The 27,038-nt window shown below is 39.1% G+C and overlaps 1 long non-coding RNA gene across 1 annotated transcript in view; it reads right to left on the bottom strand.

The window, feature by feature from the left end:
- Positions 1–8,269: 8,269 nt before the first annotated feature.
- The window catches only part of LOC131828183 (uncharacterized), a 32,253-nt gene continuing 13,484 nt past the window's right edge, over positions 8,270–27,038 (bottom strand). Inside the window, exons 2-3 of the long non-coding RNA XR_009352273.1 lie at positions 15,883–16,012; positions 8,270–11,452 (exon numbers count right to left, since the gene is read on the bottom strand). This is a non-coding gene — a long non-coding RNA (uncharacterized LOC131828183). The remainder of the gene's footprint in view (positions 11,453–15,882; positions 16,013–27,038) is intronic.

Genomic DNA, 27,038 nt, shown 5'->3' with positions numbered 1-27,038 from the left:
ATTATTCTTCAAATAATTTTATAATATTCACAATGAACCTAATTCCAGACCTATAAATATAGGCTTAAGTCATTTATAGTGTGCTCTTCTGCGAATTCCTGCATCCCGCACCCAACCCCTCCCACACCCCTTGTAGGAGACTTTGCAGGCTCCAGCTACCTAGGAAGGGAATTTCTTTGTTTTGAAAAAACAAGTTGTTTTATTTTGAATTAGCATTCTGAATCTATGTCTCCAAATCCAGGATGGTCAATTTTGCTTATGGCCCAAGGGGTGTTTATTAAAATGGTGAATCAGTTGTTCACATTTGGAATTGGAGGTTTTATAGGAGACTTGAGATTTCTGACTTTCCTTAGAAATTGGGCTATCAGGTAATGATGAACACCCTTTTCCATGATACATCAACTTGCTAGAGTGAAGTAACATGTTCCTCTTTCACAAGGGCATATGCTTGCTACATCCCTATATCTGATGGGGGTGGGGGGGTTCGGGCATTCTGTTCCTGGTCTTCACTCTGTACCTGTATCCTGTTATTTCTTACCTGGATCAAGGTTTTTAATAATTTCATGGGCTCTAGACATTCTTACTTTGAAAGGTCCCATTTCACATCATATCAAACATATTTAACCTACAGGCCACATTAAACACAGATTTTTTTTGTTTGTTTGTAAAGGATTTGGTAAGGATTTTATAATTTTTCCTTTGAAAATACTTTCATTTTTTTGTCCTCATATTTTGGAATGTATATGTATATAAAATATATAATATACATATGTATATATAATATCTACATATATGTATATATAACATAAAGACATATTAAATAAAATAATGTATATTACATGTATCCCTCTCCTCAGTTTTCAGATATTATCATAGGCCCTTTAAAAGGGCATAGACCCGAGGAGCAACTAGATGGCTCAGTCATTTAAGCCTTTAACTCTTGATTTTTGGCTCAGGTCATGATTTCAGGATGCTGAGATGGAGCCCAGTCGAGCTCTGCACTCAGTACAGAGTCTGCTTGGGATTCTCTCTCTCTCTTTCCTTCCGTCCCTCCCCCAAATCTAAAAAATAAATGAATAAAATAAATAAAATCTTCAAAAAAAAAGTATATAGGCCCAAAAGACAGTGCCTGAATTGCTTCAGGAATCAAATAATCTTTCAGACCCCTCTAGGTATTAGAAGTCATGACTCCTTGGTGAGTGCTGTGAAGTGTGTAAACCTGGCGATTCACAGACCTGTACCCCTGGGGATAAAAAATATATGTTTATAAAAAATAAAAAAATTAAAAAAAAAAAAAGAAGTCATGACTCCTGGCTAGTCATAAATTGGCATTTTCTTTCTTTCTTTTTTTAAATTTTGTTTTATTTTTTCAGTGCACTACACCCAGTGCTCCAGTACATGCCCTCCTTAATACCCACCACCAGGCTCACCCAACTCCCCATCCCACTCCCTTCTAAAACCCTCAGTTTGTTTCTCAGAGTCCACAGTCTCTCATGGTTCATCTCCCCCTCTGATTTCCCCCAACTCACTTTTCCTTTCCTTCTCCTAATGTCCTCCATGTTATTCTTTATGCTTCACAAGTAAGTGAAACCATGATAATTGACTCTCTCTGCTTGACTTATTTTACTCAGCATAATCTCCACCAGTCCCGTCCATGTTGATACAAAAGTTGGGTATTCATAGAGAGATTGAAGGAGACTGGGCAATGTGCCAAGGACAAGGGAAGCAAAGTCCATGGACGCTGGGGTGGGAGGAAGGGTGGAGCTTCCTAGATCTGAGTTTTTGAGTTTTGAGATTTCCTTAAACTATAGGCCTGGGCCTTACTCGCACACTGCCTCTAGGCTTGTAGGGAGAGAGTGCTGGGGATGGAGGATGGCTCTGGGGATCAGAGACATTTTAAGACCATCTCATCCCTGAGCACATTCACTTTTGGAGATTTCATTTTACATTCGATTTAGTTAACTTACTTTTAGTTGCAGTTGACTAGTGTACTCCATTTTACCTTTGTAGACTTTTAATTGAGCCACACATTAATTTTAGATTTTGCGTTTAGAATCTAGATTTGCATTTTAGATTTGCATTAATTTTAGATTTTCTTTTTGTAGTTTGGAGCCAATGAATTTTTTTTTTCACTCCTCCAACAGATTTACTTTTTTTTTTTTTTTTTTGGAAAGGAATGGATTTTGAGGAAAATTAAAAAAAAAAGTGGGACAGAGGTATGGAATAAAAAATAAATACAAAAGGCAATAAATACAAATGTAAGCTGTTTTGCTAATTTCCCAATTTTGCAATTTGTTCTTGATATTTTCTTAGGCCTGATGCATGTGCCTTTACCCTCTTATAGGTAGGCAACTCCTCTGTACATAGGCTAATAAGGTCTTTGAGGTCTGTAGGATTTCTGGGTGGATGGTTGTTGCCTCCCTCTAACTTTCTATGGCTCAGCTCTCTCTCCCAGGTGTTAGCAAGAAGATACTTGGAGAGAGCTGCTTTTTAATATGGCTCTCTTCAAAGATCCCTGAACCCAAGTGCATGATGGCATTGTAGGACCCTTGTTGAGATGAGGGGGAACTTAGCACAAGAGAAATCACTTCCCAATGCTCCTCATGAGACACGCCTTAAATCACTATTTCTCTCAATGTTGATCACAGTAATACAAGGAAGAATCACATGGGGACCTTAAAAGGCAATTCCCAGTTCCACCCCATACTTACTGAAGTTTTAAGCCAAGAAAGAACTCAGGGTGCTTTTGAATTTTATGGTAAAAAAAAAAAAATCTTTATTTTCCCAATTATCTAATTGAAATATAACATTTTATTTAATTATTATGATAGGGAATAAGCTGTACAGTATCAGCAATGCCTATGACTTGTCACCAATGGAAATCACAGATATTTCTGTATCATGATTTTGTGAGTATCTTGAAATGTCTCTTATGCATCTTATTACTTCAAAGTCATGATAGTTATGAGGCAAATAACTAAAGCTTGCTATCTAATAGAGTAATAAAGAAACTTATGTATTTTATATATATATATCTCACCTGTTTGTTTCTTTAATATTTTGATAGCTGCATCTTAGCTGATATGGGTTTTCTTTGTAACTTCATGCTTTTTATTTTATATATTTAAAAACATTTCTCTGAGAAGATGTCCATGGACCTACTAGACTGCTAAAGGAAGTCACAAGGATGGGGAGTCTGGACTGGACCTGAGACCCGGCTGATAGGTAGATCTACTCTGCAATGATCAAGAGGAAGAAGGTTCCAGGCTGAAGGAGGAGCTGGAGCAAAAGCCCTTCTGCATGAGAGGCCTGGGAGTATAAGAACAGAAAAAAAGCCAGTGAGATGAGAAGTAGAGGGTATGGGAAAAGAGGAAGTCAATGGGTTGGTGAAGTAAGCAGGGTCAGGATAGGAGCGTGGATTTTACTCTTATTGGAAACAATTGGAGAGTTTTCTCAGGGACTGTTATGATTATGGTTGTGGAGTGGAAAGTTTATTTGAAGAAAAGTGTTTCATGTGCAAAAACCTCCACAAAGTTCTAGGCATATATGAAATTATGAAAAGTAACTATGATACTAGAATAAGGTTGTTAAAATATATCTTAAAATTGTTATATAAAAATACCTGCACTTTCTTATTACAGTGAACACTAAGTAATGTGTGGAATTGTTGAATCATTATACTGTGTGCCTGAAACCAATATAACACAGTATATTAATTATACTTCAATAAAATAATAATTTCAGCAAATCAAAAGTAAAAGTGAATAAACTAAGAAAAATGTGTTTTATTAACACATTAAATAACAAGATCTATTAGTAGATGTAGCAATTACTATGGAGCAACAAGATTTGAAACAGAAAATAGAAGAACGAAGTTGGAAGATTCATGTGTCCAAGACTTAAGCTTATTACATGATTTTTAAAACATGACACCAAAAGTTTGAGTGACAAAAATATAGATAAATTTGATTTCATCAAGATTAAAAACTTTTATGCTGCAAATGATGCTATCCAGAAAGTGAACAGGTAACCCACAGAAATGGGAGAAAATATTTGCAAATCTTATATTTGGTAGGCGATGAGCATCCAGATATAGAAAGAACTCTTACAATTCAACAAGATGAACAACGAATTTAAAAATGAGCAAAGGGGAGCGCCTGGGTGGCTTAGTTGGTTAGGCAAGTGCCTTCAGCTCGGGTCATGATCCCGGAGTCCTGGGATCAAGTCCCACATTGGGCTCCCTGCTCGGCAGAGAGTCTGCTTCTCTCTCTGACCTCTCCCCTCTCATGCTGTCTTTCATTCTCTCTCTCTCAAATAAATAAATAATTTTAAAAAATTAACAAAGGATTTGAATAGATACTTCTCCAAAAGAGGAATACAAATGATCAATAAGCACATGAAAATATGTTCAACATCACTGGATATAAGGAAAATGTGGATCAAAATCATAGTAAGATACTACTTCACACTAGGATGGCTATAATCAAAATGACAGAGAGTAACAAGGGTCAGCAAGAAGGTGGAGAAATTGGAACCCTCCTACATTGCTGACTGGGAATGTAAAATGTTGCAGCCTCTTTGGGAAAAGAGTTTGGTAGTTCCTCAAAATGTTAAACATAGAGTTGCCACACAACCTGGCATTTCCACTTCTAGGTATCTACTGAAGATAAATGAAAACATATGTCTACACAAAAACTTGTACACAGGTGTTCCTAGCAGCATTATTCATAATTGTCAAAAAGTGGCAACAAGCTAAATGCTCATCATCTTGTAAACAGATGAACAGAATATACCATATCCATACAATCGAGTGTCACTGAATGATATAAAGGAATGAAGTACTTGTGAATGCTACAACTGGGATGAATCTGAGAGACATCATGGTGTACTAAAGAATCTAGTCACTAGAGACCACATATTGTATGATTCCACATGTAGCAAAGACAGAAAGTAGGTCAGGGATTACCTTGGGCTGGAAGGGTAAGAGTGATGGTTTCTTTTGGAGGTGATGAGAATATTCTAAAATTAGATTGTGCTCATGGCTACAGAACTCTCTGAATATACTACCATTGAATTATATATCTTTTCTGTGGAGGAATTTTATGGAATGTGAATTGTATCTCAATAAAACAGTTAAAAAGGAAAAGAATAGAACCAGAGAGAGCACAAGTTAGAAGTTTCTGCAATAGTCCAGGAGAGAGGTGAGAGTGGCTTGGGTTGGAGGACAGGTATGGAGAAGGAGAGAAGTGGATGGATTTAGGACTTCTGAGTTTTGCTGGTAGGGTTGTTAAGACATGTTGGTAGAGTGGATGGGGATAGTGGAGGAAAGAGAAATCTTAGAGGTGAAGTGCGTCTGGATCTCCTTGAATGGTCCTGTCCTGCTCTGTGCCTCTATCATTCTACAATTGAATGGTCCATGAAAATATCCAATTAGGTATTTGGATCTAGCTGGCTAGCTCATGGCACAGGGAGCTTGTAAGATCAAACTGCAGTTATAAACCTGATGGCGATGGAGTATTGACTTTGTTAGAAAACAAAGGGTAGTGTCCAGGATTCAGTAAGAAAGATGTCTCTGAATTTTCTCTTCAATTCTGAAAAAGTTGGCTATTTGCAGGTTTTTTGAAGAGTAATAACCACTTTAGTCCAAAATGTTCCTATATAGGTCAGAATCATCTTTCTTCCTCATAAGCATTTCCTCTGAGTGTTGAGGGTCTGCTTTCAAGTTTAAAGCAGCTTTTTAGTGGTATCATCTCTTTTAAAACTGGATCAGAAAGTGAATGTTCTGGAGAGACTAAAATCACCTGGGTAACCATTATAAAAGACACACACGCATTGAAAGACCATAGCATTACTGAGATATGAAACTTACAGTGTAAATTCAGCTCAAGCGGAGAACATTTATCCTCCTGCACCACCTGTTTTCCTGATGAGAAATAAGAACAGATATTTGAAGTGGGGGAAATTTCACATCCGAAGGGATTTTTTTTTTTTTTTCATCAGAATCCAGCTCGAACATTATTACCAAGAGACTTGTGAGATGCATGGCCACAACTGAAAGAAGATGCTGGCTTTGCTCAAAGTGATAAATTGACATCTAGTATCCTGGTATTTCAGAAAACTTATGGCCTCTGTGTATAGCCAGGAGACCTGGAATCAGAGTGAGCTGCAAGTTCATACAAGAAAAGGTAAAGCTTGCCTGGGCTACTGAAGTCTTTTTACTCCCAAGGCAGAGAAACACTGGCAAAGCATGAGTAAAACTCCTTTGAAGTTGGACTGTTCCCTAGATAGAATGCCATGTTTGACTCATGTGAGGGTAGGCTAAAAGGCAGGAAGGAAGCACAGTCTCCCCTTGTAGACTAGGGTACGCAGTCAATGAAAAACAATGTAGTTTATTGGTTGTGAGCATTAGATCTTTGACCAGACTGCCTCGGTTTAAGCCCCAAGTTCTTTGCTTGTGATCTACATGTCAGAAGGCAAATTACACAACTGTTCTGTGCTTTTGAATCTGTGCCTCACAATGCAGACAGTACTTCTTAACTCATAGGGTTGCTTTGAGGATTAAACTAGTTTATATGTATATAAAATGCTAAGAACAGTGCCTTGGTGCATAGTACATGCTCAGTAAATTTTAACTATTATTCTACAGAGTGCTTTTTATGTGCCAGGGAATGTACTGGATTCTGGGGATGCAGTAGCAGACAAGACAGAAAAGATCCCTGTACTTATAGAGCTTATAGTCAACGGGAGTCTTATTTGCATAAATATCCTTTTGGCATATATGGTTCAGAGGCAAGAAATATTGTTCCAGAACTGTCGCAATTTTCACTTCACCCAAGATGATTGGGGGTTTATTTATGACAAAGTCTGAATATGTGCCCATAAAAGTCCTAAGGTGATTCTTAAATGTGGGCAGAATCTTGGCTGCCGAAAGAAGCCCTGTTACTGGTGGGAACGGTTACTGACTTTATTCTGTAAATCACTGCTCCAATCTCAGGAGGTTCTGAATGTGCTGAGATCTTTGCTCCTGGCTTGGGAGTGGCTATCATAGGAAGGGAAAGGACTGAGTAGAGAGGCTGGTTTTCTAAAGAGGAGTATAGTTGTGGTGGTATTGAGTTTTCTCTCTGGTCAGTCCAATGGTTGCTTTCTTTTTTAACCCCCCACTGGGATGGGGAGTTAACATCAGATTGCATGATTAGTATTTTGCTCTGAGAGGGGATTAGTATTAGCAAGAGGGAGGTTTAAGGGTCTGGAAAACCCTGAAGACCTCTGAAGTGTTGAGTTACTCCTAATGGTGAAGAATCCATCATCACCCTCCCAGTATGGAGTCTGGAGTGACAGTTTCTGTGAACTTGACCAATCGCCCTCTGCTAGAGGGACGAAATGTCACTCAGTAGAAAGGCAATTATTTTCTGCCCTCCTCTAGACTCCATGTATATTTTGGATGGAATACTCATATAATGACTTTCTTTACCTAATATCCTTATTGTCACACCCCTGTTATGTTGGGGAAGGATGGAAAAGTTGATTCAAATCTTGTTTGAAACTCTACTAGCTGCAACCTACTATCTTCCGTCAGTCTTGATCTAGAAGTTGAGTCAATTACCTATGATTATTTTCAACTCTCTAAAGAGCTAGCTAGAATCTAACTTGAGGGGAGTAGTTAAACAAATAAGACCATGTCTATATAGAGTATGCATTGATTGTGAAATAACCTAATGTATGTGTATATATAAGTCCCTATGTTCCTTTTCTTTAGCTACTGAAAATTCACTTTCTGAAACATCAATTCATCCTATTGCATAATGGGGAACAAAAAATTACCTTAAAGTTTCACAGTCAGGAGACTGTTGGGTTCAATTCTTACTCACATCTTCTCCTCCTCCTTCTTTTTTAAAGATTTTATTTAAAAGAGAGAGAGAGAGAGTGAGAAACAGCATGACAGGGAGAAGGGGAGAGGGCAAGAGAGAGAAGCAGGCTCCTTGTTGAGCAGGAAGCCTGATACAGGACTTGATCCCAGGACTTCTGGATCATGACCCAAGCCGAAGGCAGTTGCTTAACCAACTAAGCCATCTAAGCCAACTCACATCTTCTGTCACCTTCTGAGACTCAGTTTCCTCATCTGAAAAATGGGGATATTAATATCTAACTCATGGGATTTCTATAAGAATCATAGGATGTCTTTAAAACTGGTAAGACTTGGTAAACTCTGGGGAACCACCCAATGGAGGGATTGTTACGCAAAATACCCCCTTGACCTAGGACTGTGGCTGGTACCCAAGCACTCAATGCTGGTAGGGTGAATTGAATTATTAGCATAATCTGGCTCAAGTAATTCTTTTGTTTGTTTCTTTCCTCTATTTTGTCTCTTTTGGAGTTACTATTTATTAGTCTGACCTGAGTGGTTCCTTTAAATTACAGGTTGTAAATGTGACCATGTGGTTGCACTGATTTAAAAATCATCAATTACTCCTAATTGTGCATTGAAGAGAATTGAAGCTTTTTAACCTGCCTTACATCTCTGACCTCCTTTCGTGTTCTCTGGCCTCATACCCTGAGGTCTAATGATACTGTTCTGCTTCCATTCCATAGCTGCTCCATCTGCTCTATTCTGACACCAACCCCATTCAATTTAATGCTTTGGTGCAATTACTTATGCTACTCCCTCTGCCTGAAAGAGCCTTCCAGCATCTGTTCACCTGGCTAACTTTCATCCTTCAAGGTTCAGCTCAACCAACTCTAGGAAGCATTCCCTGAAGCCCAGATCCAGCTAAGAACCCATTCTCACAGTTTCCAAAGTCCTCTAGTCTGGCCCTGTCATAATGCTGGCCAGATAATTGTGAAATGGCCTGTTGACTAGACTCAGACCTCCTCAGTGGCAGATCTGGTATTTTATGCAACATGATCTCCCTGGTGTATAGCACAATGCTTGGTGTACAGTAGGTACCCCATATGAACCAAATTGCATTTTTCTTGCAAACTCTCTGTGTCAATTAGTATACAACCAAAATAAACAGAAACTATCCTTATTATCAAAAACAGAGGAATTTTAATGCAGGGAACCCATTGCATTGATGATGGAAGAGCTAAGAAGCTCAACAGGGAATAAAGAGGCAAATCAGAGAATAGCCAACAGTAGGAAGTTGGTCCCACCCCAGAGAGGAGGTGGAGTTGCCGGAACGACAGGGTTGGGGCCTCCAGATCGAAGCTGGAACCAAGCTGGGAAGAGCTGACTCTCTATTGCCAAATCTGATGCCCAAACCAGAGACAGGGAGAGAAATGTGGTGGGTTTTCCCTATCTTCTGGTCTACATTCTTGGGCCATCTGCTCTCACTGACTGCATACAGTTGGCAGTCAGCCTAGTGAGGCATCCGGTGGTGGGCAGCCTCCACAGGGGAGGGCGATGAAGGGATCTGAGGGTGAACAGGCCTGTGGAACCATCTCCCTCTGCAAAGAAGTAAGAGGTAGAAAGTAAAACTACTTGGTTTTACTAAAGTACCATGGGTGTCATCATGTACTCCTTTGAATTAGTATTTACTTAGTGTAGTAATTCATGACTTTTACCTGCCTGTAACATACATTTGAGATGAAGGTGATTTGCAGAGTACATTGCCATGAGTTTCACGAACGTGCCCAGGGTTATTAGCCATTGCCAATGCATAACTCTCCTCTCCTGTGACTCAAAAAGGACATTGGGATTCATGGAGCGGCATTGTTATGAGAGATAGAAAAGAGTAAATCAGTGCGGATTAATTCCCAGTTACAGAGACACATTTCATAACCAACCCAACTGTCCCAGTTTTCTACCACAGAGGGACTAAGAAACACAGGGTTTGGTTACAATGCTCTTGCTTCACGTACAAATAGGGCAAGGCCATGTTTAAAATTAGAGTGAAAAACTAAAGGAAGATTCCAGAGAATTCATGTGAGAAGGACTTTGCCTCACTATTTTTTAATGGACAATTGCTTTAAAGGTGAACTTCAACTTGCCTGTATAGATATCAATTATAACGGACCATAGAGATGAAATATTTTAGGGAAACAAAATGTTGTGTAGGTCTTACATTCTGTGAGTGGTTCAACCTGTATGGATATAGTATACTATAGTATACAATATCATGTATGGATATGCAATATCATGTATATCCATATAGGAGATAGTATTCCTGGGATTCTGATGTGTCCTAGCACCGCCCCCCCCCATACTGGAGCTAGTATTTTTAAAATATAAAATAATACCTATTTCTTTTTGGTATTTGACAATCCATTTTATTTTGGTTAACCTGGGCTGTTGTGAACTCCACAGTAATTATTTTAAAAGAGTTAAGTCTTTTAAAATTATTAAATCACAAGCACTACCTGTTTCTCTTCAGAACTGACATTATATTTTTAAAATTCAGGGAAGAAGAAATAAAGAAGTCATGGAATCTTGGGAATTATATTGGTGATTATTTAATTACGTGGGTGCTGAATCCATAAAATATCTCCTTTTGTTAAAATCCCTATTTGTCATTTAAAAATATAGAGATTCAAAAGTGCCCTATCTTATCTTCAGCGTGCTACATATCAGAATTTTAAAAGTATTTATTTGTTTACATGTCTGATGTCATTCCCTACTCACAGAGATGGGGGGGGGGCAGTGTCCTTTTGTCTTGTTCTTTGCTCTGTCCCCAGTGCCTAGAACAATGCCTGGCAGAGAGAAGTGGCTGGAAAATTAGTTGTAGGCGACTCACGACTTTCCTTTCTGCCTTACTCTGGCATGAAATATGAGAAAGGTAAAGAAGTGATTGACCTTACTGGCCGCCACTTTCCACTTTCTCAGTTTTAGAGGGTATCTAGAACTTGCTCCACTCCACTGAGCTGGGCCAAGCCTTGAACAACCACTTATGTGTGTAGGCCCTAAAGGAAGAGAGGGGCCGTTAATTGCAAGTTGTTTTTCAGTGTTACCAAAAGGTTACCGCTATTAATTATGACATATATTTGAAGAGAAGAAAGTCCTGTCTATATGGCAATAGATTCCACGGTGTCTAATTTGTTTGCTGTAATAAGGCCAGGCTCAGTCATCGATGAATCCATCATCCACGTCTTGTATGCTGATGACACCAGCTCAGTCTCTCTCTCTCTCTCTCTCTCGAGATAATGGTATTGCATACAGAAATGGGTGCTGGGCCATGTATTATTAAGCTCCATAAACACATTGCACATTAATTGCTACTGCTGTGCAAGAAAACAGTTTTTTCCTTTTTGCGGTGGAGAGTTCAGTAATTTATACATGATGACTCAAGTTATGTCTCTAGGTAGCCGGTGAAATGCTGCTAAATCAATCCATATGGTCGGTCTCTGCAAGAGAATCATTTGTCTAACCTGCATGTTTGAAAGATACTGGGCATCTCAGCCTCACACAGTTCTTTCCTTCTGTAAATGGACTGGCCCTTGGGGTGATGTGTCTACATCCCTGTTGGAGAAAAAAAATAGAAACAATTACAGGATCAATTGGAACAAAAAATAAATGCTATCTCAATTAATTCAAATGAATAGAACTTTTCTTAGATTTTCTTTTCTGTGTGTGTCCTCATTCTAGTATGCACATCATGGTCTGAATGTTCCATTTCACCTTTTTGGCACCAACAAAGGCTCAGTTCAGAGGAGTAAACAGCTTCTTATCAAGGCAGGGGGGCGGGGCTGAGCTCTTGGCTCCCCAGAGAACTGGATGTGAAGTCAATGCCATCCTTTGATGACCCTCTTTCTCTGTGTCTTAGGGCCTCGCTTGAACTCTCTGTTTTCATTTCCTTACAGTTCCGCAGCTAACTTATTACCTTTATGATTATTTCAGGATACAGTTTCGAAAGAACATGATCAAAGAAAGCACCTCCTTTTCACTCCCTCTCTGTCTCAACAGCGCATGGCTTGCTGTTCTTTTGGTTTGGTTTGTTTGTACTGACTGAGGTACAAGAACCCTCCATTAATGATGAGGGCTCACCTGTGTTTTATAAACAAAAGATCCATCTTAAATGGTAGATTCGGCATTTTGTTTTCCTATGCATCCACATAGCATGTTTATATAGAGTTGCAGACTAAGGAATAATCTGATTTACACAGATATATCAAAATTTGGTAACTCTTAATTTTCAGAAGCCTTATTGGAGAATATTTTCAATTTTCTTTAATGGACAGTGAGAAAAATGGGTCATATCGAATGCAGCCTCCTGCCTCTGGCCCTCATCTAACCCTTATTCTGATATCATTATTGCCTCTTTTCCCTTATACCATTCTTTGATTCTGGTTGGGTAGACAGTTGTAGTAACCACAGCATAGAGGTGATCACATAACCCAAGACTGGTTAATCACAGTACTTCATCCCCTTGGTTAGGGTGATTGCTCCAGTGTTGGGTTTAAGACTTGAACCAAGGTAATGTGAATTTTGTCATGGTATTTTCTATGTGGACATACTCTCTTTCCCATCTTAGGCTCTGGCTGAGATAGTATGAGCCTAGAGTTGTCCAACTGTGCCCACCATTCTCTGGGCCCATCCTTGCTCACAGAGGGAACATCCTGTAAGGAGAAATGAGTGTCACGCATGGCAAGAAGCAATGGTAGGGTGGGAGAGGAGAGAGGGAGAGAGAGAACATTCAAAACTAAAAGTGAGATAATGAGAACATTTCTGTGCCCATATTCCATCATTGTAGCTAGCTCTTCCTCTGGACTCCTTTTGTTAAGTGTGCCCATGATTTCAGTTGGCTTTGAGTTGGTTTTCGGTCACTTGCAACCAGATAGGTTGAGACTCATATAAACACCTGACACTAAACACCAATCACTGCCTTACTTGCCAATGTGAGTGCTACGAAGTTCCAGATTCTTGGGAGAGCCACCCCTTCAGAGAAGGGCAGAATGGCTCTGGAGTTCAGCCTGCCTATGGAGAAGTCAGGCAGCTCCTGAAGACAGTGAGGAGAAGGTGGTAGGAGGCTGTACTTACACCTTAACCCTGGATACAAGTAACTTGTTATCTTCCCTGACATCCTGGTATTCTTCTGTCATCTGCTTAGTCTTCTAGGACATAGCTTTCCTTTCCCTTAGTTCCTTTTTGCCTCTCTCTCCATCTTAGCTGTCAATAGTTGCTTCTTAATTTCTTGTTCATGTCTTTTGTGTCTGTGTCCCCTATTCTGAGAGATATATGCATGGGTGGTAAATTATCAAGTCATGCTGACTCTTACCTTTGAGATACTGGGTAAGGAGCCCGGGGAAATGTATCTCCCCTACTTCTCTAGGAATGTGGGGGGCAAGGCAGCCATGATCATTTGATAATTTAGTGATCAAAATCTTCCCCCACAACCCTGATCTCTGACTTCTATAGATTTATGACTATGCTTTGGGAAGATTAGCTGTCTTCTCTGCAGAAGGCTCAGGGTCAAACCCTAGGCTTATAACGTGGCCTTGGAAACATGAATCATGGCTGGGTGGACTAGGGGGTGAGCAGGGGGAGACTTGTCTTCATTCTACCTCCCAAACTCTGTCATCATCTTTCAGATGGTTCAAGGACTTGCTTTTGGGTACTGGATAATTTCTTGGATATGTGGCCATTTTTGATAGCTATGGAGAAGGAATGCAGAAGAGAGAGCCCTTCAAGGTGACTTGAAACATGAGGTCTCCCAGTTATCACCCTTGTTGCTAGAACTGCAGGTGCGATATATCATTCATGTGGGGCGAGGGAAGTGGGGAGAGAGGAAGGAGCAGGACTCTGAGTCAGGTTGGGTGAAATACCAATGTTGCTCTAACTAGCTCTGAGGCCCTGGGTGTGTTCCCTGTGTTTTCCAGCTCTCAGATTAAGCATCTGTGAAATGAAGGAAGAGGTAGTACCTGATTGACAGAGTTGTTCTGTGAATCAGAAATGAGGTAATAAATATGAAAATAGTCTGTGGATGGAAGCTAGTGGCCTAAATACAAGGCACTGTTCTTGTTAATGTGCCACACTTCAGAAACAGCACCGTCTAGGAGGGCAACACAAAATCAACTCTGCTTGATGGAAGATGTTTATTTGTATTTTTTTTTCTATAAAATAGCAGTTTGTGGAGGTTAGAAAATCTCGCACTCAAAATTTTCGTATAGTTTCAAAATGAAAACCTGTATGACTATACCAATGGGGATAGGTGAAAACTACTGATTGAGCTAGCAGGTGCATTTATTTTAAGAAGCAATCATTCTACTTAAGATTTGTCAATATGTATTTACTAGTTTGATGCATTCAGAATTATTACTTCACACTGTATAATTTCAGAAAACTTCATGTTGACATATAGACACTTGAAATTCTACTGATTATTGTGGCCATGGTTAGAGGTTTTCCCCAGGGAGAAATTGGGATGCCTGTTCTCTTCTTTGCAACATGTGGGCCTTTATATCACACACATGCATGTACATACACATACACACACTTGACAAATGACTTGGTGCAGAAGTGTCTGTGATAAGAATTAGGGTCTTTATAAATCATCTTGGAGCTTGCGTATCCTGGAGTTTGAATTTGCACCATGAAAATGGCCACTACCCTTGGCCATTAGGTCAGATGATACAGCCTGTTGCAGGCACTATGTCTAGACATCTCCAAACCCCAGGGACAATGAGCTAGGAACGTGTTGCAACATTCAGGTCCAACACTTCATAGGACTAAAATGTGCTGTCCATCACATGCCTACTGATTTGTCACAAAACTACTCAGATGTCACAGACACATGATGAAAAAGATCATTATGACATCCTAGGACACTCTGCCCTTTTTTATGGTTAATTTTGAAAAATGACCCCAGAATAGTTAATTAAAAACGACAACAACAAAAAAGATTCTTCATGCCAAAAGAGTTCTGAAAATAATAATAATGTCTCTTTTACTTGGCTTCCTTTCCAGATACACCAAAGGACAAGAGATATCTGCCCAAGAGCAGATTATAAGGGGAATCCAGAAAACTTTTTCGAAAGAGTTCACCAATTTTTTTTTTCACATGTGTAAAAAATGATTCTGTTAAAACAGGGAGGCCTGGATATTCATTAATTAATTCTTATTTCATTAAGAATTCCGTCTAGCCAATTACTGAGAATTCTGTGGAATTATTTGGTAAAAATAAATAGATAAATACAGAGTGGGCAAAAACAAGTAATTAAATGTATGTGGCATCACATTCATCCTCTAAGTACATTCTTATGAAGGGAAAACAGTGAAACAAATGGATAATCCATTAGCTAAGTCTGGTTAAGAAGGAATAAACACGAGTTCCATGGGAAGTCAATGCTCCTGTTGCAAATTATTTTATTTCCTCTGCATTTAATTCTGATTTTCTGATTAATGCCACATAGGCTTAAAATACAGGCTACCAAGCTTCTTGTGGGAGAAAAGGTAAGGATTAAAGAACAACGGAAGAAGACCTGGAGAGAATAACAGTAGAAGGACAGAAGAAAAAAAGAGAAGGAAGAGGTGAATGGAAAACTGACAGGAGTTGAGAGAAGGAAATGCAGGAATCTGACTGAGGAAGATGGGGCCTCAAATGAAGAACCCCCAGGGAAACCTGCCTTTCACCCAGTATAAAATGTAAAACCTTCTCTTAGAGGCCGAGGGTTATTGAAAATTTGATGTCTTGTGGGGCACCTGGGTGGCTCAGTAGGTTAAGCATCTGACTCTTGATTTTGGCTCAGGTCATGAACTCAAGCCCTGTGTCAGGCTCTGTGCTAAGAGTGGAGCCTGCTTGGGATTCTCTCTCTTTCTCCCCTTGCTTCCCTGCTTCCTTGATGTTCTAATGCATTTAATGTGCTCCCTTTCAGAACATACATCTCTCTCTTCAGCTTCCAGGGTAAGCCCAAGTGTCAGGTGAAATATGTAAACTTCTCTCTAATACCTACCTTGTGTATCTTCAGGAAGCTTTTGCTCATGGAGAATCCCCACTTTCTAATGGTAGAAGATGGGAGACTCTGAAGGGCAGGGCTTCATGCTGAGTTAGTCTCTCTTGAAGGAAAACCTTCAGACTATTTTCTGTGAACAGGAAAAAAATGGAGATCTAGATTATAGCTATTAGCCTAGTAGGAATCCGGAACAGAAGCAAATATGCAAGTTACAACGTGAAGATTTTCTTCCCGTAAAGCACACCTACAGAAGGTGAGCCTAAAGTATGGGCTCCAGTCAATATCCTCAGCTGTCTTGAAGAATAAAGCAGACTAAATGAGAAAGGTGTACTCAAAAGTACTTTAAAAGAGATGAAGTATGCTGAACTATGATACTTCAGCAATGAAAACTACATTTTTAAAAAAATATTTTATTTATTTATTTGACATACAAAGATCACAAGTAGGCAGAAAGGCAGGCAGAGAGAGAGAGAGGAGGAAGCAGGCTCCCCGCGGAGCAGAGAGCCGAATGCGGGGCTCAATGCGGGGCTTGATCCCAGGACCCTGGGATCATGACCTGAGCTGAAGGCAGAGGCTTTAATCCACTGAGCCACCCAGGTGCCCCAATGAAAGCTATTTTAACTGCTATTTTGTAGAGAAGATGTTGTGCTTCAGTTTCCACCTTGTTTAATCCAGGGCATGTGTCATCTTACTTGATCATCTGACTTTTAGCCCATAAATGGGATCCTATCTACCATTCACCAGAAATGTGGGAATACCCATTCTTTCTAATCTCTGATTTTGTCATGGATATCAGGACTCAGACAAGGACATTTGTTCTCAGGGTTCCTAACTGAAGAAACTGAACTTGGAGCTCAGCCACTGAGGTTCAGAGAAGCTAGGTGACCTGCCCAAACCCAGAATTGGCTCAGGTCTCCTGACTCTCTGCCAAATGTTCCCTACTCTACCCTTGTAGATACTGGATAGCCCAGTGACTACAAAGTTGGGTGGCTCGTTCTGTGTTTATGGAAATAGGGAGGTTCCTCTAAGTCACGTAACCAGGAGTCTGGGAGAAATGTTCTATGAAGAGATGGAAAAAGCCTGGAGGTCTTTGGATCCATAACCATAGTCTTGAGTCTCCATAGTATCTCACTTTTCAAGGGATTGAGTGCAAATATAGTCTTGTGGAAACCTAAGATCCTTTTGTTCCTTCATGCTCAGGTTCCTTAGCAGTTCCAACATGCACAAAACTGCAGGAGCTCAAGAACCACAAAGACAGCAACCATGTGGCTATTGGCCAGATGAAGAACAACAATTCCTCCTCAGCCTGGCTTGGTCAGTGTTCGCCTTTGTTATGAGGTGGCTTTTACATGCAGAACTATGGCTTTAGTTGAGTGAAAAGAATGCACTCTACCAATCTCATTTTAGAAATCCTAGGAAATCATAGATAGAGAAAGAGGTTACTTTATGGAATCCAACATAATATTTCTTCAGTGGTTTGTGTATGAAGACTAGAAGTCCCATGCAATTGCAGTCTTTTGGATATCATCCCAGATCACTCACTGTCACTAGCACAGGGCAAGGGTGTTTCTTATTCTCCTGCTGTATCCTGTGTGTTGTGTGCTCCTGCCCTTTCCCCAGTCAGGCTGCATAAAGGAATCACTGTTTGCTGCCAATCATTTCAGTCTCACTGAGGACAAAGGTCTGTGACACACTGGCTGGCAGTTTTGTATCCACAGGGCATGGAGTCGGGACCCATGACATCTCTGCTAGCTTCAGGACCACAGCTTGGTTCTTTACCATTATCCTACTTGAATGTTTCTTTCCCCTCTAGTTATTGAGTCTGTGCTGTCTCCTACCTGGCACATGTTGGTTCTTAGTGATGATGTCGTTGAGTGACATGTAAAAATTAGTTTCACTTCCACTCAGACAACATTTCTGTTAAATCTTCTCTTATGTCCTTTTTTGTAATTAATAACTCCTTTATCTTCATCCCATATTTATTGTTGCATTTAAGTACAAATCACAGGGTACCTTGTTTTATAAACAAATAAACAATGTCATTCCTTCCTGGACAGAGAGTGGGTTTAATTTATCCTTGAATCCCAACACCCAGCACAGTGCCTTTGCATATGGAATGAGTAGTGGCAGAGATGGGGAGTGCACTTGCTGTTTCTCCCTCCTTGGGTAGCATTAAGAGGAAACTTCTCTGTCCCTTGCAGGTAGGTAGGGCTATATGACTAGGTCTTGCCAACAAAATGAACAAAAGTGACATGCATCACATCTAGGTTGAGTCAGTGAAAGGTCTGTGTGACCCTCCAGCTTTTTCTTCTCTGCTTTGATGACTGTGCTGATGTTGAGATGGCAGAAACAAAAGAAGAAAATAGGACAAGAAGAAAAGCAAGAAGAAAAAAATTGGCCTGGAAAATTGTTCCAAGCAGAAGAGAGTTTACATAAGCAGAAAATGAACTTTTGCTGTATTCAGCCACTGAGATTTTAGGGTTTGTTTCCCTAGCAAGGCTGGTCTTTTCTGCCTAGTACAGATGGTCCATAATTCATGGATTTGCATGGCAAGTCTGGATATCTACAGATGCATCTGCTTGAATGATACAACTTTTTTGCACCTTCCATTTTTCTGTCTTAATACAACTTCACTTAGTTGTATTAAGTTCATATGTATGAAGTTGCATACAACTTCATTTAAGTTGTATTGGGAACTCTGAATGAGAGAGTATAAGAAGTTGTTAAATTCTACAGAGGCTAGTTGAAAACAACTGGGCAAAAGTCAACATCCAATTCAATTTTGTTGTTACCTGGCCTAAGAAGGACTACGGCCTTTTGGAAATTAATAAATATTTTTAGCAGATGGGAAGGTACCATATCTCCCCCAGGAGTTGCTGTACTTTTAACTATTAGAGAAATTTACAACCCCAGTGGCTTACCTTTTCTACCTTGGCACACGCTGACTATACTTAATTGGGCTCCATCGGCTCTATGGAATATGGGGAGACTCCAGGTTACTCAATGACTTTTCATTCCCTATATACCAATTTTACTCTGTTCATGTGTAATGGGCACCTTAATGTATTTATTACAGATGTGTATTTATTCTGTATACACATGTAATGATCATATAATATGCACCATTTACAGATTATTTCTAGGAGCTTAAAAAATATTGGAAGACAATAGATGTTTCCAGCTGACCTTATTTTTTGCTGCTATAATCTCTGGGAATAATCTGTCACATTGAAAGGGATTTTTTTCTGCCTAAACCTCATGCAAGGTATTTCTTCTCTCTCCACATCCATTTCCTTCTTTGGAACGTGGGGATAATACTTATTCTTCAGATTGTATGGGGACCTGAAGAAAATGTAAGGATCTACTCATTCCTTGGCAATCTGTAGATATTTCACAATAGTAATTGATAATAATTATATATTATACTCATGTAGAACTTTAGCATTTAAACATAATTCACATTTAAAAAAAATTCAATTCACCCTCACAATGGATTTTGGCATAGGTTTTATTATGTCCTTTTCGTAGTAGACAAAAGTGAGGTCCAGAGAGGGTACTGTAGCTTGTACAGAGTCACAGAGTAAGAAGTACTGGGACTGAAAACTACGCTTCAGAGCTGGGACTGAAAACTAGGCTTCCAACTCACCTTGCTGATGTAACTGGAAAGTACCTTGAAAACAGTGGTTAAGAGCAGAGGTGGGAGGAAAACAGTATAGGGTCAAAAGCACAGAGCCTGGCAGAAAGTAAGAGTTCAACACGTGGCCACTATTATTGTATTATAAGTACCAGTGACCACTAATTATGTCTTCAAGTTGATCTATCTTAAAGTGAATCCTCAGGGACCCTTTGACCTTATCCAAGTAACTGCTGTAAATAAAGCTGTTATGGTGTGTGGACTATGCTGTGGGTTATCAGAGCGCTGGAACAACAACAGCAACAAAGAACAAGTTACTGAAAACTATCCTGTTGTGTACACTTAGTCTGTGGCTAGTCACCCATTGGACCCGAAAGCCACTCTCTGCATACTGAAATATTAGAAATAAAATATGGCCCCTCTCTGTGGTAGAGTAAGAGAAACAGAGGTTTATTCCTTGAAATGAAGATGTATCATGTCTCGTATGCCTCTGTTCCTCCAAGATGCCAGAGAGTGCATGTCAATATTTATGCCATCCCAACACTCAAATTAGCTTCTCTAATAAGCTGAAAAACACACCTCCATGTAGCCTGCTCTCCCACATACAGCATTCTTCTGATAAAGGCATTCATTTCAATTAATGCAAAAGCAGAGGGTTTTGAGCTGCCCATCCATTTGGCAAGGGATTTGGGAATAGGATCAAAGTTGGTTTTATTTCAGCAGGGTCTCTGGTGAGCTGTTAATTACTTGGGTTTCAAATCAGATGGCATTTGAAATAGAATATTGAATTACACCTATGTTTGGGGGTCAGTTTATCTTCTGATATGAAGGTAGATTTGTGGCAGGAAGGAACAGGAGGAAATGAAGTTAACTTTCTTCCTGTGTTTGATGGGGGAAAGGTCTTTGTTGCTAAAATATTCCTCAGGGCTTTGCATACTGGGCTAAACCAATAGGGAAAATTATGTTTCAGGAACTTTTGAGCCAGAGCAAACCTCCATTTATCCCTCAAACAGATTACAAAATGTAATCTTAGACTTGTTAATAGGAAATATGACTTGCACATACATACATACACACAGACATATACAGACATATATGGGGTTGAATGCTTAAGGTAATTGAAAACTTAGTTTGGTGGGAAACGGAATAGCGGAATTAATGTTTCTGAGTAGTCTACTATCTACCTCAAACACTCAGATTTTCATTTTCTTGAAAATAAGCTTTTGTTTACTCATTTACACTTGTCAGAGGAAGGTATCTTATTCTGGAATATTTCACTTGCTCCCTTCTCTCCAAATACACTCATCTCTTTTCTGTTCCGTGAGTGTCCACACCCTTCCTTGCCTCAGAGTGCTTGTTTCTTCAGCTCCATCTGTCTATGGTGCTCATTGCTGGCTGTGTGTGCTATACCTTTCAGGTTTCAACTTTAATCTCGCTCCCCCCAAGAGGCTCTCCCACCCACTGACTCTGTCTTGTAACCCTATTCATTCCTTCAAAGCATTGACCTCAGTTGGCATCTATCTTACTTATTTATTTGTCTCATATAGACGGTCTTGGCCATGAGAGCAGGCAGGGGCTCCGATTGTCCGCATAGCCCACACCTTCTGTCCTTAACACTGTATCAGACACGTGGTGAGCAGTGTCTCACGTTTATTTAGTGAATGAATGAACTACTGGATGACTGAACAAACCACGGCCAAACCCTTTGTTTTCACAGAGCACAGACCAAACCATTAGGAGTGTATGATATTTGGGTTCAGTCCTTATAATTTAAAATGTAATTTTATGAAATTGGATAGTAGTGGAAAAACTAACAAAGCTGTGTGTATAGATGCCACCATTTTTTAAAAAGATTTTATTTATTTGACACGGAAAGAGAGAGAGAGTACAAGCAGGGGGGGAGGTGTAGAGGGGGAGGAAAAAGCAGGCTCTCCACTGAGCAGGGAGCCCAATGCAGGGCTCCATCCCAGGGTCCTGAGTCTTAGGCCGATGCTTAACCAAATGAGCTACCCAGGTGCCCCTAGATTCCACCATTTTGGCCCAAGAACGTTTTGACAACACCATGCATTTGGGAGCTGAGCTATTCATATGATAAAATTACTATAGCTTCTCTCTTGGTTTCACTCAGTGTGGGTCTTTGTTTCTACCTCCTTGTAGGTGTCTCCTCTTGTCTTCTGTCTCCTCTTCATATCCTGCTTTTTGCCTTTATTTCTGTCTCTCAAAAACTGCTGACAATTTTCTCATGGGTTACAAATACAGGCTATCTTTCTTTTATCAAATTCATAATGGCTATTACTGGTAGAACCGATTGCAACAAAATAATACTGACAACAATGCAACTGCCTGTAGAATTTGTTATTGGCTAAAAAAATTGATGGCAAAATGAAATCTCCTTGACAAAATTTAGACGGCAAAATTTGATCTGGGAAAATTGAACTTTGTGGAAATAAAGAAAACTCAAAATGGCAGAGGCCATAACTGTTAAAATTGGATGTGACTGAAAAAAAAAAAAAAAAAAAAGCAAAAACAACCTGATTTAAAATTTCTAAGGAAAAGGATTGATATTGACCAAATAATATCAGTGAAATGAAAATAACGACAAGATAAAAGCATTTGCATTGTTTAATCAAGGGGAGAGATGACTGAGATAGCTCAATCAATAAATCTTATTAAAGTACAGTAAAGACAATTTATTGTGCTGAAGAATGGACAGCTGTTCTTTTTTGGTAATAATTTTAAAAAGGTCCAAGAATGCAGCAGGGAGTTGAGAAAGAACTTCCTGTCCACAAGGGGCTTGGAGGAAGCCAGGTGGTGGTGGGGGGGAGATGGTAGGATAGAGTGTAGGGGTGCGTGTGGGGGGCGCTCTTCCTGAAGTTTCTGGAATAACGTGTAGCAGAAAGCTATCATTTTGAGGTGGTTTTCATACATTCTTTTCTGACTAAAGACTCAAAGATGAATTAGGAGGTTTTGCTCCCTGGAATACTCCTTAAGACCCATATTTCCATGATTCTATGACTTTTTAAATTCTATTTTGCTCTTTGGTAAGAAGGTGAAATTATGGTATTTAGAAAATAAAATAAGTCATTTTATATCTTGGTATTCAAACTTTTAGGTTTGCTTAAATGTTTCTTAAAATTGTTGTGTTCTTATGACCCAGGGTTTGTAGCTCCAGTATCTTTCAGGAATTCATTTTATGTATGTGGAATTCTGCAAATAAAGTGGTCATGGTGATGATTATTATGGACTGTTGTTTTAAATTTGGAATAATGAAAGTTTTTACTCCGTAGGGGAAAGAATCCAAGGATTGGGGAAATAAAAATGATTCATTCTAATAGCAAAAATGTAACTGTTGGTTTTTACGAGATAAAATATTTGGGCCCTATAGACAAAGAATCTTTGATGAGAGAGCCTTATCTGTGAGAAAAGAAAGATGCAGAAAATTATATGACTGGTTGTAATTGCTAGTCCTATAAGTCCGTAGTAAAGGTTGTGCCATAAAGGTGGAGTGGTAGAATGAGTGGGAAGGTAGGTCCCCTGGAACACCCAGAGGACAGGAAGTGGCTCTAATCAGGATGGGAAAAACCAGTAGTGTGAATGGATCAAGATAGTGGCTATCAACAATAAGTTGTGGTTGCCCTTCTTTGACGAATGGTAGAGTCACGCTTAACTTCTTTGCTCCCAGTGTGGGGGCATCACATGAGAAGCAGTAACTAAGTAAGGAACCATGGCATCCAAGAAGGAACAAGCAAAGTTATCTAGTAAATGGAAGGATGTTGTTGATTAGAGAGGTCTTGGGGTGCTTGGGTGGCTCAGTCAGTTGAGCATCTGTTTTCAGTTCAGGTCATGATCCTGGAGTCCCAGGATTGTGTCCCACACTGGTGTCCCTGCTCAGTGGGTATCTGCTTCTCTCTTCCCCTCACCCCACTCTTGTGCTCTCTCTCAAATAAATAAATAAAATCTTTAAAAAAAGAGGTCTTGAGAGAAGATTCTAGGTTGTTTCCAAGTCATTGCATTCATTCAAATCCTTGGAAATGCTAGAGTATTGAAAGAGCTAATACATTCCATGGACACATTTCAGAAAAGTAAAACTAGCAGTGCTAAAGGATTTTCAGACTGAAGCACCAGAAATTCTAAGCTACTTTTAGCCTGATGTTAAGAATAGATGACAGAGTATATTTGTTTTCAAAAATCTATTTATTTATTTGTTACCATATAGAGTTACAGAATTTTTTCTCTTTTGATGAGAGTTTTTAAGGTCCACTGTCTTAGGAAATTTCCAATATGCAACACAGCATTGTCAACCATAATTACCCTGCTATACATTATATCCCCATTATATTCCCCATTGTATCCTTCATTTTATAACTGGAAGTTTGTACCCCTGGACTCCTCTTACCTACTTTTCCTACACTCCACCCTCTGTCTCTAGAAACCACTAATCTATTCTATGTACCTATGAGCTTGGTTTTTAAAATTTTGAAAATTATTAAAATTATTTAGATTCCACATGAGTGAGTTCACACAGTGTTTGTCATTCTCCAACAACTTTCTTTTTCTTTTTTAAAGATTTAATTAATTAATTAATTTATGACAGGGGGAGGAGCAGAGGGAGGGCGAAATCTCAAGCTAACTCCATGCTGAATGAGGCCCCTGACATGGAGCTCAATCCCATGACCCTGAGATCATAATCTGAGCCAAAATCAAGAGTTGGACACTTTACTGACTCAAACAACCTAGGTACTTCTCTGTCTGACTTATTTCACTTAGCATAATGCACTTAAGATCTATTCATGCTGTTACAAATGACAAAATTTCATGCTTTTTATGGTTGAATAATATTCCAGTATGTGTGTGTGCGTGATAGTTTCTTTCTCCATTTATCTGTTGATGAGGCTTATGTTTCCATATCTTGGCCATTGTGAATAATATTGCAATGAACATGGGGGACGCATATATCTTTTTAAGTTAATGTTTTCATTTTATTAAGATAATTACCCAGAAGTGTAATTGCTAATCATCTGGTAGTTCTAATTTTTAATTTTTTGAGAAACCTCTGAACTGTTTTCCATAGCAGCTGCTCCAATTTACATTCTCACCAACAGTGCACAAGGGGTCCCTTTTCTCATAGCTTCGCCAGCATTTGTTATTTCTTTTTTTTTTTAAAGTTTATTTTTTATTTGTCAGAGAGGGGGGAACAAGCAGGGGGAGCAGCAGGCAGAGAAAGAAGCAGGCTCCCCGCTGAGCAAGGAGGCCAATGCAGAGCTCCATCCCAGGACCCTGGGATGGTGACCTGAGCTGAAGGCAGAAGGTTAACCAACTGAGCCACCCAGGTGAAACAGCACTTGTTATTTCTTATCTTTTTGCTAGTAGCCATCCCTAACAGGTGTGAGTTGGTATCACATTGTGGTTTTCATATTCATTTCCCTGATGATGAGTGACATTGAACATCTTTTCATATACCTGTTGGCCATCTGTACGTTTCCTTAGAAAAAAAGGCCCTCTGCTTATTTTTTAAATCAGATTATTTGTTTTTTTGTTTGTTTGTTTGCTACTGAGTTGTACAAATTCTTTATAGATTTTAGATATTAAACCCTTATCAGATCTATGATTTGCAAAGATTTTTTTCTTAATCAGTAGGCTGTGTTTTCATTTTGTTGGCAGTTTGCTTTGCTGTACAGAAATGTAGTCTCACATGTTTATGATTGGTTTTGTTGTCTTTGCTTTGGTATAAAAAAAAAAAAACACAAAAAACACAAAACAAACAAACAAACAAAAACATTGCCAAGAGCTTACTCCCTATGTTTTCTTCTAGGAGTTTTATGGGTTCAGGTCTTACATTCGAGTCTTTCATCAAAGTTTGAGTTAATTTTTGTGGGTAGTGTAAGATAGTGGCCCCGTTTCATTCTGTATATTTCTTTAATGTAACTTTGTGGAGAGACTATTTGTCATCTGTTTGAAATACAAGAAGTACAGGAAAATGGCATATGTGCCCCTGTTGAAATTACATGAAACAGACTACCTGGGGAAATCATGACGCTTCGTACATGTTATGGTGCCATGTCAGGAAAACAAAGAATATTTTTCTCTCTGCTTACCTTAAAAAACAGTCACATAGCTTATTTAAAAAGTAGCCACTGTTGTGGCGATGATGCTGATAGACAGGAAAATCTACTAGGATTGGATTAAGTGATTAATGCTGTTTGTTTAAGATTAGGAATGACTAAAGGAGCCATAAGAATACAGCTTGTTTTTTCTTTCCACGTGATTCTCTTGAGTTTACTATAATGATTAGTAATATAGATGAATATTCATTTTTATATTTTTAAAACTAAAGGGTGGTGATCATGATAATGATTTTATTTTTAAAGGCTATAAAGTAGACTAGAATTTTTATTTGATAACATTTAGACCTCATTGAAATTTAGACCTCAAGGTTCTAACCATGACCTTATCCATCTGGGGTTGATACCCTTATTTTAGGCAAAGTATCACTCCAGCAAATTCAAACTTCTAAATTGACAGTTCATGCCATGGCAACTCTTTTCTTCAGTAGTCTTTGTGTAATTAAAGTTTGATCTGCAGGTAAAAATAGAGAATTGACCTTAAACAAGATGTTTTGGTACTTACATATTCTTATATTAATTTTGCGTCTAGCAGAAGACAGGCTCATCAAGCTAGCTTTGCACATTTGGAAAGTGGGCTGCTAAAAGGTTAGTTTATTATAGACACCTAAACTGGTGGTGAATTTCCAAGCCATTTATATTGGTAAGATTAAATTGCCTTATCTGTACTTCTTGCTGAATAGACTTTTTTCTTCTCTTCCTTTGTAAATGGTTTGAAGATAGTTTTTTTTCTTGCATGTAAAAAACAGTGCTGACAAGTCAATCTAATATCAATAGGATTATAGCCTATGAATATTTTTGACGACTAAACACCCTTACATGGATTTCCTGTTGTCCCCTGAAACACTCTACTGTGGGAAATTTCAATATGGAGCAAAGAAAGTTTTACCGCCAATTTTGTGCCTGAAACACAAGAAAAGATGAACAGACGTCTGCTGCATTAAAAAAGGACACAGGCATGCATTAAATCCCTTATGTCTTACTTTTTAATGATGCAATTGTGAATTATGTTCTTGTTGCATTTGTAATTAGAGGCTGCAGCAGATGGTGAAGACTTATTTTAAAGTGATGTGTCTATTAAAATAAGCCACACTGCCAAATGATTGTTAACTGTAACAGCATCTTTACGCCCCTAAAACACTCCGATTCTTTGTTGATGTGCAGTTGATTACCACAGCTGATTACATATGTGCACATATTTGCTCGGAAATGTATCAGAGATATTTGATATGTGCAATACTTTATTTTAAAGTGTGTGTTATCACAATTATAGATAATGAAGCTTTCAATGAATTATTCAGTCACACTCATCTACAAAGGGAATGCTCTGATTTCCCTTTTCAATAAAATGAGGCATGAATCTTTCTAAACTATTGAGGCTAATTCTCCCTACACTGTGG

This window comes from Mustela lutreola, chromosome 3 (assembly GCF_030435805.1).
Source record: "Mustela lutreola isolate mMusLut2 chromosome 3, mMusLut2.pri, whole genome shotgun sequence".
In the NCBI taxonomy this organism is placed as follows: Eukaryota; Metazoa; Chordata; class Mammalia; order Carnivora; family Mustelidae; genus Mustela; species Mustela lutreola.
Note: the sequence above shows the minus strand (reverse complement) of the source record. Positions and strands in the feature narration are given on the sequence as shown.